Source organism: Corvus hawaiiensis, chromosome 4 (genome assembly GCF_020740725.1).
Source record: "Corvus hawaiiensis isolate bCorHaw1 chromosome 4, bCorHaw1.pri.cur, whole genome shotgun sequence".
Lineage (NCBI taxonomy): Eukaryota > Metazoa > Chordata > Aves > Passeriformes > Corvidae > Corvus > Corvus hawaiiensis.
Window position 1 is genome coordinate 47,783,206 of NC_063216.1, and position 13,481 is coordinate 47,796,686.

The following is a 13,481-nucleotide window of genomic DNA, read 5'->3' on the forward strand; positions in this document are numbered from 1 at the left end:
CACCCTGAATCTCCCCTCTCACGGCTTGAGGTTCTATCCTCTCATCCTGTCAACAAGTTGCCTGTGAGAAGAGGCTGAGCCCCACCTTGCTGCAACCTCCTGCTAGATAGACAGGAGGTAGAGGATGGTAAGCTCTCCCCTGAACCTCCCTTTTTCCAGGGTAAACATGTACAGCTCCCTCAGCTGCTCTTCATGTGATTGACTTTCTAGACCCTTCACCAGCTTTATTGCCCTTCTCTGGATATGCTCCAGCACCTCAATGTCCTTCTTGTAGTGAGGGGCCAGAACTGGACACAGCATTCAATGAGCAACCTCACCCATGCTAAATACAGAGGGACAATCAGTACCCCAATCCTGCTGGCCTCACCATTCCTGATATGAGCCAGGATGCCATTGGCCTTCTTGGCCGCCTGGACATACCCTGGCTCGTGTTCAGCTGCTGTCAACCAGCACCCCCAGGTCCTTTTCCACTGAGCAGCTTTCCCATCACTCCACCTCCAGCCTGTAGCACTGCATGGGGTTGCTGTGACCCACGTGAAGGATGTCGAACTTTCCATTACTGAACCTCATACTCTTGGCCTTGGTCCATTAATTCAGCCTGTCCAGATCCCTCTGCAGAGCCTTTCTACCCTCCAACAGATAAACACTCTGGCCCAACTTGGTGTCTGAATTTGTCATATAACTGAAAAATTAATAACAGCATGTTTCATAAGCAGACATATTTCATTGTCTTTAGAACAAAGAAAATGAAAGAAAGAATGAGTAGTTTACAAAATGCTGCCAGCAGAAACTAAGAACAAATTTTTTGAGTTTCTCACAAATTCCTGGAATCACTTATCTTCAATATTAACACTTATCTTTAATATTAAGTGGAGTTATTTACTCCACTGTCTGGGTTAATGAAAATTCCTAGAGATTAAAGGGAAATTATTTCCAAAGGTAATCAATATGAAAATTTACATCTAGTTGTAAGCAGCAGAATAGGAAACCAACATGAGAAATAGAAAATGTGTTTAAAATAAGTCACTATCTGAAAAGTATTTGGTTGTATAAAAATGAGTCCAAATTAAAATCCAAATTAATAAAACACTATTGGCAGGCAGAAAACAATTTTTTTTTTTTTTCTGGAAGATATTTATATTTTAATCACATCCAGCAACTGGTTAAAAACGTTGCCTTTCCTATCTAGTCAGAGTGTGTTCTAATCAGAAGGCACATGAAGATTTTTCATCAAAATACTAACACCAATTTCCTTGTGAGCTATATTATGGTTTTGTTTTATTTTGGATGTTGAACTATCCAAGTTCATTCCTTATTTTGGAAGAGAAATGTCTTTTCTTGCTTTTACTAAAAATTAGAAAGGATGAACACAAGCAATTTCTGCAAGTGAGCTGAAAGAATAGTAAAATGTATTTAATAAAAAGAAAGAAAATAGAATCAAAGAAAGGGAGAATGGAAAGAAAGATATCTCTAGTGAACAATGTTAGTTCTTGTGTGCTAGTATGTTATATGCTCTTATTTTTAAATGACATGGTGATAAGATTAATGCGAAAAAAATTACTAATGTCTATGTAAATGTGTGCATTCATTTATTGGAATACTAAAGCTCAACTTCATTAATTAAGACTTTCAAATAATCCAATTACTTCGACTTTTCAATCTTCTTCCAAAAAGCTAGTTTTCTGGAGACTATTTACAACTAAAGAATTTGGAAGACCGCTAAAATCTTAACATTATTCACAAATTTTACAGTGTAATCCCTGGTGATTATTTTCACTGCAAGACAAACTTTACACATGATGGAAAATGAGAACAACCAGTAACAGGAGAGAGAACATCTTGTGCTCCTTAACAATGTTTGTGGGGGTGCCTGCTCAGCCTCTCCTCAGCAAACTGTCCAGGATGCCAACAGTTGATAAAACACAGGTGAGTGCCGACAGAACACCCAAAACTGTCTACCAGGGAGTTCGCCCCTACCTGACAATGCTAACGAAGACATCCATTGGCCACAACTAACAGCTTAAGACTAAAGGCATCAGCTTGAGAAGAACTTCAAGAAAAGCTTCAAAATTTGTGATAGTGGGGAGAGAGAAGAAAGCAACAGAGAAGAGTCAAAACCTGTTTTGACACTGTCAGAAATCATCTCACTGACATTGCAATCTGTACCTTGACCTTACTGAGAATCGTTCCATCAGATGCCACGGGGACATGCATCTAGCTTGAGAAATGACAGTTTCGGTGCAAGAGATAGAAATCCACACTTCTGAGGTACATGTCTGAAGTTGAGGTTGGTGCTTTCTCCTGAGAATATGTTTTATTATTTTGTAGAGACTGTCATGAGCACATGTAAGCCTAGAACCTACACCTCCAACAGAAGGATACAGAAATAGAGAAATCCTCATTTCAAAGAGGGCAGGGGAGTGTTGTTGGGGTGGAATCCGAGGAGAGTATATGTGTGACTGTGTGAAGGTCTTGGGATTTTTATAGAAGGTGATTTAGAAATGTCTAGGTGTTTTAAGTATTGAACATTACATTTTGCCTTCATGAATGCATAGTTCACTAACTGCTGGTTAGTTACATCTTATTAATAAATCTAACAGCTCCAGTTTTGACTATATTTACAACACAGGGAAAGGGTAGATTTTTTTCCCGCAATGTTTTTTTCTGAATGCAATCAATCAATTAATTAAAAAATTTGAGTAGGCCTTTTGTGACTATGTATGCCCATGCACAGCTACTTGGCATAACTGGAAGGAAAGAATATTTAATTTACCTCTCTTTTCAAGCAATATCTTTTAGAGCAGTTGAATTATTTCTAGTTAATAAGACCAGTCAGAATATAGCTTCAGTCAGTTCAGTCTGTGGCTTGCAATAAGAATTTTGGCTATTAATAACCTAATTTAAAATGTGAGGGGAGTTTGGGTCTTGTTTTGTGGTGTTTTTTTGTTTGGTTAGTTGGTTTTCTTTGCGGAACTTTTTCTTTTGTTATGTTTTGTATACAGCTTGAAGGAATGAAGTTATTCTGTATTATGTAGTATTTTCCTATATTTGTATTCCTATATGTACAATCTTTTGTACTTTGCTGTAAGTGTATTTCATTTTCTTTATTTGAAAGAAACTAAAAGGGAATTCTGTTATTTAGAACAACAAAATGGTCATGGGAATATTGTTGAGATTTTATCTACTTCAGTGTCTGGGAAGACTCATGACTTCGTTCTCCAGCTGCTGGTGGCTAATATGGAGTAAAAATTTTGAGACTATGAAGCCGGGCTGTCATCTGGGGTTGGGTGCTGGTTTTACAATGATTTTGTTCTTGTCTGAGTACCTGATGGAGCAATGACAGGGGTTAAAATTACAGGGCAGATGAATGTCTTACAATTTTTCTAGCAGATAAATTTCATTCTCTAATCAATGGCAATGCGAGTATTTTATTCATAGACCATATTAAAGAGGAGGAATAAGGATGACACCTACCATTTGGCTTAACTCAGTATTAACATATTTTGCCATCAGAAAGTGGATCAACATCCCACAGAAAGTAAAAAGCAACATGATCCATTTCTGCCACATTCTGAGCTTTCTGAACTACTAAATCCAACCTGCAGTTTCTGTCAGTCTGTCATAGAATAGTTAAATGGTGTTCCAGCCCCCCTGTCATGGACAGGGACAACTTTCAGTACACCAAGTTGTTCAGAGCCAGAGCCAGCCTGGCCTTGAACACTTCTTTTAATCCACATCTTTTTATCCACTTTAAACTTGTCGATATCTTGCATACAAACAAAAATAAATTTTTTCAATTAAAGTAAATATTACAAACCCCCAAAATCACTTACCTGCAAATGCAGATCTCTGCCTTCTCTAAAAGAACAATAAAATGGTCACAACTACAGTTTTCAGTTTGCTTGAAATGACTGAGAGTTATGATCACTAAGTAGACTCCATACTTGGCATTTTACAAGCCTGAACTGCTCCATAGAAATAGTAGGGCAACCTAAAATAGTGTATGTTTATCGAATCTATAAATTTACATATTGGTTTGTCTCATTCCTCTGATAGGAACATGTGGTCAATAAGTAGAGATATCAGTAAGTTAGTAAACAAGAAAAAAAAGAAACAATCTATTTTTTAATTTAACAGTGAAAGTAAAAAGTGATAGTGAGAACTGCAGAAGAATGTAATTTTTCCACAGAGAATGAAATAATTACAAGTCCCGTTGACACACAGGGATCCATGTTAATTATAAAAATGTGAGAACAAAGTAATAAAACAGCTAAATGGTGAAGAGTTTTGACTGTATCATATTAGATATGCATCTGCTAGATCCACCTTAAAATAGAGGAGGTAAAAAGCGTTAGTTCAATTTTGGCTTGATGAGGATATTTGAATGCAAATACCCCCGAAAAAAAAAACTTGTCTGAAAGGTATTTTGAAACCGCAAATACACTAAGTGGCCCACAAATTTCCGAATATTTTTGCTAGACATAATTTAGAGTTATTCCCACTAAGGTCCAAGACAAAACAACCACACTGAACTTACTACTCTGTGTCACCACTAGTACTTTGTATGTGGAAACTGACTTGCAGCTACTGTGAGACTAACACTTTCTTTTAAATGTGAGGAAGAAGGAATAGGTGTTTATCTTCCAAGCCGATGTTACTGGGAAGTGACAAATTCAGTTTCACAATCCTTGTTTGTCTATTTTAGAAATAAGCAAGTAAAGGAAGGAGGGACAGTAAGAGCAATTGAGAGAAAGCAAAAGGAGTGCAAAGCTTCCTTTCTTGGCAGCCACAAGTCATTAGAAGAGCTTGGCTGCCCACGTAACCACAGCCTCAGGCAGCTGAATACACGCCCAGAGCAGAAATGGAGACACAAAAAGATTCAGTTTCTTACGGGACTATCCTGAAGTTGAGGGAAGACTTGTGAATGCTTAAACATTGATATTTCTTGTCTAGGTTCCTCCAGCAACAAAAACACCAAGTAAAATCAAAAGTTTACTCTTTCTGTTTTCTGGTATGTGATTAAAAATTTTCTTGTTGCAGTTTAATTTATCTGGAAGAAAATCTGCAAAGTTGTGTTCTAAATTTTGATAGAGCAGACTAACATTTATTTTGGAGTTTAGTTTAAATTGAACAGCTGAGAATCATATGATACAGCTGGAAGAAAGAGAGGGGATTTTGATTTCTCAATGAAAGCAGTTCCTTTGAAATACTATAGTTAGATAAATGGTCCCTAAATAGCTGAGCCTCAAATCAATTAAGATTTTACAGATTTGGATCAGAATTATACAACTGGAGAAGAGAGAGAAGCATGTGCATTTTGCAGCATACTGTTTGTTGCATTAGGACTTTGCTTATTAAGATGCTACTGATTTGAGCTGTCTCTTGTTACAGCAGCCTTGTGTGCAAATACAATCGATAAAAAAATTCAATCTGTTTCTGGCGAATGAGGCCAAAGCAGAAGCACTACTCTGTATTTTCCATATGCTCAACTTTCTTTGAGGAAATTAATGTAAATCTTTTCTCAGTTAATCTCCAAAACTGGATGATGGAAAATATACAAACTCAAATGCTCTGCTCTGAACGAATGGGCTGTACCCTGATATTTGTCCTTCATTACCTTTTCCCCTCAGAGTTCAGATCTACACATGTCTGCCATAAATAAAAGTGATGTGCAAAACTAACTGACTATTACTTCTTCAATGCTCCTTTCATATCAGTGATGTAGTGGATGAGGTAGATCATGCAAGCCAAAACACTCAATTCCATATTAATTGAAATATAACTATCTCCACTGGCATAGTCTGCTGCACTATATTCATGAGGTGTTCATATAGACAATATGTATGTTCAATATATAGGATCCTGATTGCAATTTTTGCATGTAAATTCTTACTGAAACGTTTTTCTTGGGAACATTTTTCTCCACAAGTTAGCTGCTGTGCAGGCTCTGTGCTTACAGATTATTGCTGTAATCTTGTAATATTGTGCAGATGATTATTGCTCCATATTATATTGGGAGCATCCATATGCTGGATGAAATGTTCAAGTATGAGAGCCAGGCTTAAGACAATATATGAAAAGAATCTTATGTACCTCTTCCGTGGTATTGCACGATAATCAACATGCAGGAGGGTGACTGGAAACATCACTCCTGTAGACCTAACAGGGAATAAATTATAAGAGTCTGTCTTGGGGTGACTTTATGATGTGTATCTTCTATCACCTGCTCTATGCCCAGACATGAATCTTGTGCCTTTCTGTGCCTTTAAAACTGGGTCTGAGAGAAAGAAGAAAAAAAAGCCAGGTGAACTTTTCAAAGTGGTTTTGTGTTCAAGGACACAGAGACAGCTGCTGCTGCTGCAGAGCAGAGGCAATCACCTTCCTCCTTTTCCGGGCTCTTGGCTCCTTTTCTCAGCAGAGAGAGACGGAGAGTTAAACTCCTTTGCTTCCCTGGGACTTCGGTTTCATCTTCTTCTCTTCTGGACTTTCCAACAATACCAGAACACACCAGGAGACCCTACATCGGTTGGCCCTACATCGGTTGGCCCGGAGGGGCCTACAACAAATGGCCAGCTTTGAAAAGAGAGACCACACCCACAGAAAGGACTCTTGAAAATTTACCAGATTCTCTACACAGTGAGAGGTTTTATTATTTAGCATTATTCTTTTCCCTTGCTTGCATGAACTTTACTTGTTAAATAAATAGTTTTTCACTTTCCTCCGAGGAATTTCTTCCTGAACCTGGTGAGGGAGGGGCAGCTGAAACCTGCCTTCTATCAGAGGACATTTTCCTCCAATTTGTTTCAAACCAGGACAGGGTCACAGACAGGGAGAAGTTCTCAGGTGAAAGGCAAATGGAAAATGTTTGGAATAACTGTTAAACTTTTTTGCCCAATGGAATATTGGAATAGATACTTAATTTTCAGGATCAGCCAGATGTTGTAGTAGTACATCTGTTAAACACTTCTTTAAATCATAGTAAGGCAACTATATCCAGCATATTAATACCCAGCATATTAACATATAAAGACAAACACTATTATAGTGATTTAAGAATCCAATTTCAGCCATTATAAATGTTATGGAATACATCTTACACATGCTGCTATAAGCTTGTGGTTGATTGTTTCCACATTCCATGTTTTTGTGTTGTTTGATTTTTTGGGCTTTTTTTGTCATACTCTTGTGAAGATTCTTTTTATTTTGAAGTAAATCTTTTTAGATTTCTAAATCTGCTTACACTCTTTCCTTTTATACTGGTATTCTTGATACACAGCAGCAAGAGATGAATAATATAAATGATATGTGTTTGCCCTCTCAGCCTCACAGAAGTCCAGTTTGGGTGTACCCAGAAAGCTGGCAAGGCTGGCTATCTGCTGAAAATCAACTGTTCATGGGCCTTATATAATCTAAGTAGAAATATAGGTAGGAAATTAATTATCTAAAGTGCAGAGTGCCTGACTCAAATTTGGATACCTGAAAACCTAAATGCAGTTTAGAAAAGGGTACACACCATATGCTGTAAAAATGCAAGAAGTTCATTGCCCACAAAGGAACACTTTATTAGTCTGCCCTGTGCACTAAATCTTTGTTGGGTTAAAATAAGGTTTGAGGATTTTTTCTTGACTTTTTTTCCCCTTTTGTGTGCTCAATTCCTCTCTGAAGTTTTGAAAATATGTGTTTGAATGCTTCACCTTACCTCACACCGGAAATGTTTATTGGAATAACCCAACAATAATATGCTCTTTTCTCAGTTACCCAGAAAGATATCTAACATTTGGTGAGCTACCATTTGGCAAAATCCCAGAAAACTGAAACCAGTGCCCATGTGGTTGGATTACAGAACAATGAAAGCTATTGGCAGAATTCGCTGTTGATGTTCAATGAATCTGTTTAGATCAAGAAAGCATAACAGAGACCTTTCATTACAATTCTGCCCCTATGGAGAGTGTGATTTGCGTATCAGTATGCTGAGAGCTACACTGTTTGTTGAATGATTTGGAGTACTTCTGGATACAGAATAGTCAGGTACAAAGAATATAGAACTGGAGTTCTGTTCGTATATCAGCCAATCTGAAATGACCTTGAGACTCACCAAGTCACGTCTCACCAAGTACCTATTTTCCATTGCCTTTCTTATCAGTTAAGATGCACATCAATAGAATTTTTCTATGTGTTTGTATAATATATCAAATAAACCAGCAAAAATCCTGAATAGGGGTGACAAAAGTTGTTCTTGCTTGTCAGTTTATTCCTTTTAAGAGCAATTTAAAATAAGCATAACTGTCTGTGCACAAAAAGATGATGCACACAAGTGTGGGAAACTGCTACTCTTTCAAGTATAAATTTAATAGTTTCTTGGTCCTTATTCTTGCATTTCTGCTTTTTTTTTTTTTTTTTTCCCCTCTATGCACACCAGAATTGGATGGGGCTCTGAGAAGCTTGGTCCAGTAAAAGGTGCCCCACGTCAGGAGAGTCAGAACTAGATATGTTTAAGGTCCCTTCCAATCCAGGCCATTCTATGATTCTGTGATTTTGTGGCTGCATGAGTTGGCCATATAGTCTAGGACTCATTGACCATCTGAAGGAGGGGGCCACAGATTGAGTTGTTGTGAAAGAGTTAAAATGCTCTTCTGAGACAGGATGTTCTAGTCCTGCAGACTTTTGTTTCTGCTTTTTAAAATTGCACCTGTTTTTCACCCAGTGTCTGCTTATATGGACCAGAATCAGATCAGGGGATGATCTAGGGAGCAACTACAGACTGCAGCATGAGGAAAAAAAGTAAAACCAAACAGAGGATATAGAAAGTGTGTGTTGGAATCCTTTCTGGTAAAAAAGCCTACCCTTTTTTAAATAAGTATTTTTCTCAACACAAACTGTTGACAGGTAATTTTATACAATATTCCTCCCTTAGCTGTTCTTTAAACAGAAATACATTTGAAAGGAGATTTTATAGGGCATTTTTCAATGCATGGGAAGAGTGCATTCACTGCTCACGTGCCTTCAGCATTCATCCTATTGTGTAGCTCCAAGTGCTCAACTGACTCTACTTAAGGTGCAAAGCACAGCTCACTTTTGGCCAGGAATTGGTTAAAAATCAAGGGCATTTCATTTGGGGCCCTTAGGGAATTTCAGGCGCCTAAGATTGACTCTGGATCATTAGTTCGTCTTTCTGGTTAAGCAGATATACTTTCAACAAAGTGCAAAATATTCAGTTACCAGTCTTTCTGTGGAAATGCACAGATGCACTTCTGCACATTGGCACAATAGTGTACTCATGGGAATCTAAATTTTCCATTATCTTTTCTATTGTTTTAACTTGTTTTTGTGCTTTTCGGCATCACATATTTAAAAAACTAAGTGGAGAAGAAAGAAAAATAATGGAAGATTTATGAGGAGAGAGAAAAATAAGATGGTTTTAGAATTGATTTTGCTCAGAGACCAACCTTGCACCCGAGAGATGTTAGAAGATACTCAGTGTGAGAGAATTCATGTATTTGTGTTTGCTTTGGGTTGTTTTCTGTCTACTAAAGAAATGAAACTCTCTCACCAGATAACAGAAAGTTGTGAAAAATTTAAAAGCATTCCTCACACAGGCTTGAGGCCTCTTTGTAAGGGGGGAAGGGAGATAAGAAGTTCAGAGATTGTAAAACACAGCCTGGTGAAGACTTGTGTGTGCTCCAGGCCCCCTTTTATACATAACACAGAACCCAGGCCTTGCTGCTTTTTCCTCCTGTTAAAATGAGCTTAACAGAATATGTGTCTCTCTTTGTTTTTTCTGGAATCCTCAAGCCAGGGAGATAATTGAATAAATCTCCTCTTTACACTTCAGATGTGAGTTGTGGTCTTCTTGGTGTTATCTGCATGTATTCACTCAGAAGCAAACCCACAGAACATCTGTCGACCCAGTCTAAGTAAATACCACTTAAACTGTCACTTCTCTCCTAGCAGTATAATTAAACAGGAGCTAGAATTTGCAATGTGTTGACATTTTATCAATTAAAGATAGAGAGGGGAGACATGGAGTTTCCTGGATCCTGCTTCCGGCCCTTCCTATGGATGGGCATCACACTGGCCACCTTCCAGCCATCTACCCAGTTAGGCAGGATTGATGATAAATGATGGAGAGTGGCTTGGCGAGCTGTTCTGCCTACTGCCTCATCACAGTGGGATGTATTCCATCTAGTTCCATAGACTTGTGAGCATCTAAGTGGCTCAGCATGTCACTAAGAGCTTCCTCCTGGATACAGGGGGGCCTGTTCTGCTCCCTGTCCCTGTCTACCAGCTCAGAAGGCCAGTTGTCATGAGGATGACCCGTCCTATTGTTGATAATTGATGCAAAGAAGGTGTTAAGTACCTTGGCATTTTCTTCATCTTCAGTAACTATATTCCCCTCCATGTTCAATAAAGAATGGACATTTTCCTTGCCCCTCCTTTTGCCATTAATGTATTTATAGAAATTTTTTTTATTAGGTTAAGTTCTAATCAAGCTTTTGCCTCTCGAATATTCTTTCTGCATGACCTCATGACATCTTTAAACACCTTCTGAGCTGCCTGCACTCATTCTGAAACATAAATGATCTTTGCAGTTTAGTCAATCCAACTCTGTAGCACATCCATTTAAACCTCATAAAGATAATCACTGCTTGGAATATGGAGGAGTTAATAAGCTACAGCTATGTTGCTGTAAATTGACTTTCCCACTACATACATGTGGTATTTTAAGAGAGGCTACAGCAATTTATTTTTGGACATGGTTACAGGATTCTTTATTTATACAGTGCTTGGATTAGAGCTTGGATTATAATGTGCTGCACAAGGGATACCCACTTTGTGGTAATTCAGGTGCTCAATCTGCTTTTGTGTGCAGCTGCCAATCCAGCCACTGTAATCCATGAGAAGGCAGCATTTTACAATGGCGTTCTCTGTGCTGACTGACCATGCTGCATCAGTAGATAAAAAGCAGGTAGGGCAAAACAGCTTCCTGTCTCATTCAAATAAGGCTTATTCTAGACACTCATGTCAGAGTATATTATGCATAAAATACCAAGGCCATCTGAAGAATCAGATTGGTATTCCTCTGCCTGAATTTACTACTCAGTTTGTTAAAGAAATCAACTGTAGACATCAGTGTTTATTGGGACATGGTATTAAAATGAGGCTTTAATGCAAAGAGTAGGGTGATGGTCTCTGACCTCTTAACAGATCAAATATAGTGTTTTTTCCCTGTGAGATAAAATGATCTGTACAGTCCTATCTTCGGCAAAGGACAATGCCGCCCAAAAAGTAGTTAAATGTAACCCGAGTTCAGAGGACTTCACTAAGGTGGCAAGTATACTCTTGGCAGAAGACTGTTAAAATCAAATACACATATTAAAAAAAAAATCTTAGAGATATTAAAGCAAGTTAGGATGACAGCAACTTTAGGAAAACTGACAATAAAAGGATTATAGAAAAGTAGAGCTATACTTCAGTCTTTAAGGAGTACTGTCAAAGCTGTCCAAGGGCAAAACTTGCCTTCCTGAAGATTCATGTGAAAGTTGTATTCAGATCAAATATTGTCTTTTTTTTTTCCAAACTGCTGAATTATAATGAAACCATAAAATATAACCAGCAGAATACTCTCCCATATTTAGAATATGAGGATCAGATTAAATTTTTTACTTCTTTTTGCCCACCCACATAAGCGGTATAAATACTCTTTCCCTTATATTTTTGACAAGCAAAAGTGCTTATTTTCAGAGCAAGAAGATAGAAGACTTAAGTTACTTACTCTTCTCTGGAGGATAAAAAGTTTCAAGAGTGTCTATGTAAAGCAGTGAATATTATAAGAATAATTAGAGAAATTAGCAAGATAAAGTTTAAAATGAAATAACAGAAAATCATTGATGGTCCAGCTGAAAAGAAGCAGTACTCAACAATTCGTTTTCACATGTTGTAACTCATTTTGGAGGCAAGATTGTAACGAAAATGTTCATCGATTTTAGATGTTGTCTAAATGTTTAATCACAAAGAACATATATATATTTTGCAAAAATATTAAAAGAATGCATAATATATAAATGTGGATATTTCCCTCACGTCTATTCCCACAGAATTTATCATTATGCAAGGTATCACAACTGAGTTTTGTCAAAAGACAACCAGGTTGCTGTCCAGCCTCACTGTGCCAAATCTACAAACTCTTAAACTCACTATGGTGTAGAAAGGCTTTTTTGCTATCAGTAAGTAAGATTTTGGCACAGAAATTCTGATTCATTGCCCTAGCTTAAATCAGTTGCCAGCTAAATTGGCAACATTATAGTCCTAAGTTTTCCGTAATTATCAAACTACACCCCAAAATATGATTCAGCTCTTAGACGAAGTAAGTTTTACAGTGGAAAATTTTTCTCTCTTGCTTCTTAAATGATGCTCTCTAAACTTCATAATAAAAGGTGTATCTTTGCTCATCTATAGACACTGTTTTCTTTGTGCTTCTGAAATAGACAATGCCTGGACCAAAGATTGGTGTTAAAAGACTTTATGAATACTACCACTTACAAGCAAGGTCCCAAATAGATCTCAGACACAGCTGACTCACTTATCTGAATTGCAGCCTCCTGTTTATATCTTCTAGAAATGTCTTCTGGTATTCTGTTTTTTCATTGGAAAGGGCCGTTTGTGTTGTGAAGAATATCACCTAGAGTCTTCTTTTCCCTTATGCTGTGGACAACTTTTTGCAATCCAAATTTGCACTAAACATAATCTAATTTTCCTTGGTTATTATCATTATCCTGGTTATACCTAAATCTGACTCTAGTAGTTCTTCACTCACTTACTCGCAAAAATAATATTTCTGAAGGCTCCATCATGGTAATTTCACTATAAAATAGAATCTTATATTTGACTTGATCCACTAATTTCTCTACCTCTATATTGGCTTATTTCCACCCATTATAATAAATAATTAGAATAAAACAGAAGTTTGTGTGAATATGCCATCACAGGGAGAGACCAAATGCATTATTTGGCAACTGCAGAACCTTAAACTGCAGTTATCATGTCTTTCAGAAAAAAAATATTAGAATAATACTTTTTTTCTAGTATAATTTTGAAAATTCTGACACTATTTAATGTCTTTAATATTAATACAGAGATATCCCAGGTCCTCTTGTCACATAATCTACATTTTCTTGATGTAAATATGCCTTTTTGGGGGTTTTCATAAAGCTTTATTTTTTCTTTTAAGAATTTGGCACACTCGCTCTATATTAACTTTATTTTCAAAGCCTTACCAATTTTTGCTTGCATTCTCATGATTTTCTCTTTTACTTAGAACATTTTTAAGTGTTAACCATCATCAATAAAGACTTCTAAATCATAACTATATATTTTAATGCACTAAATTCAGCACTATAACTCAACATTTCCCATTTTCCAACACTTAGCACTAAAGTACTTCTCTGAAGTGCCATAGCAGAGCTGCCGCTAATTCAGTCTGG

General features: G+C 37.2%; 1 long non-coding RNA gene across 1 annotated transcript in view; it reads left to right on the forward strand.

Moving 5' to 3' along the window:
* The window catches only part of LOC125325021, a 32,721-nt gene extending 28,243 nt beyond the window's left edge, over positions 1-4,478 (forward strand). Inside the window, exon 2 of the long non-coding RNA XR_007203173.1 lies at positions 1,753-4,478. This is a non-coding gene — a long non-coding RNA (uncharacterized LOC125325021). The remainder of the gene's footprint in view (positions 1-1,752) is intronic.
* The last annotated feature ends 9,003 nt before the right edge of the window (positions 4,479-13,481 follow it).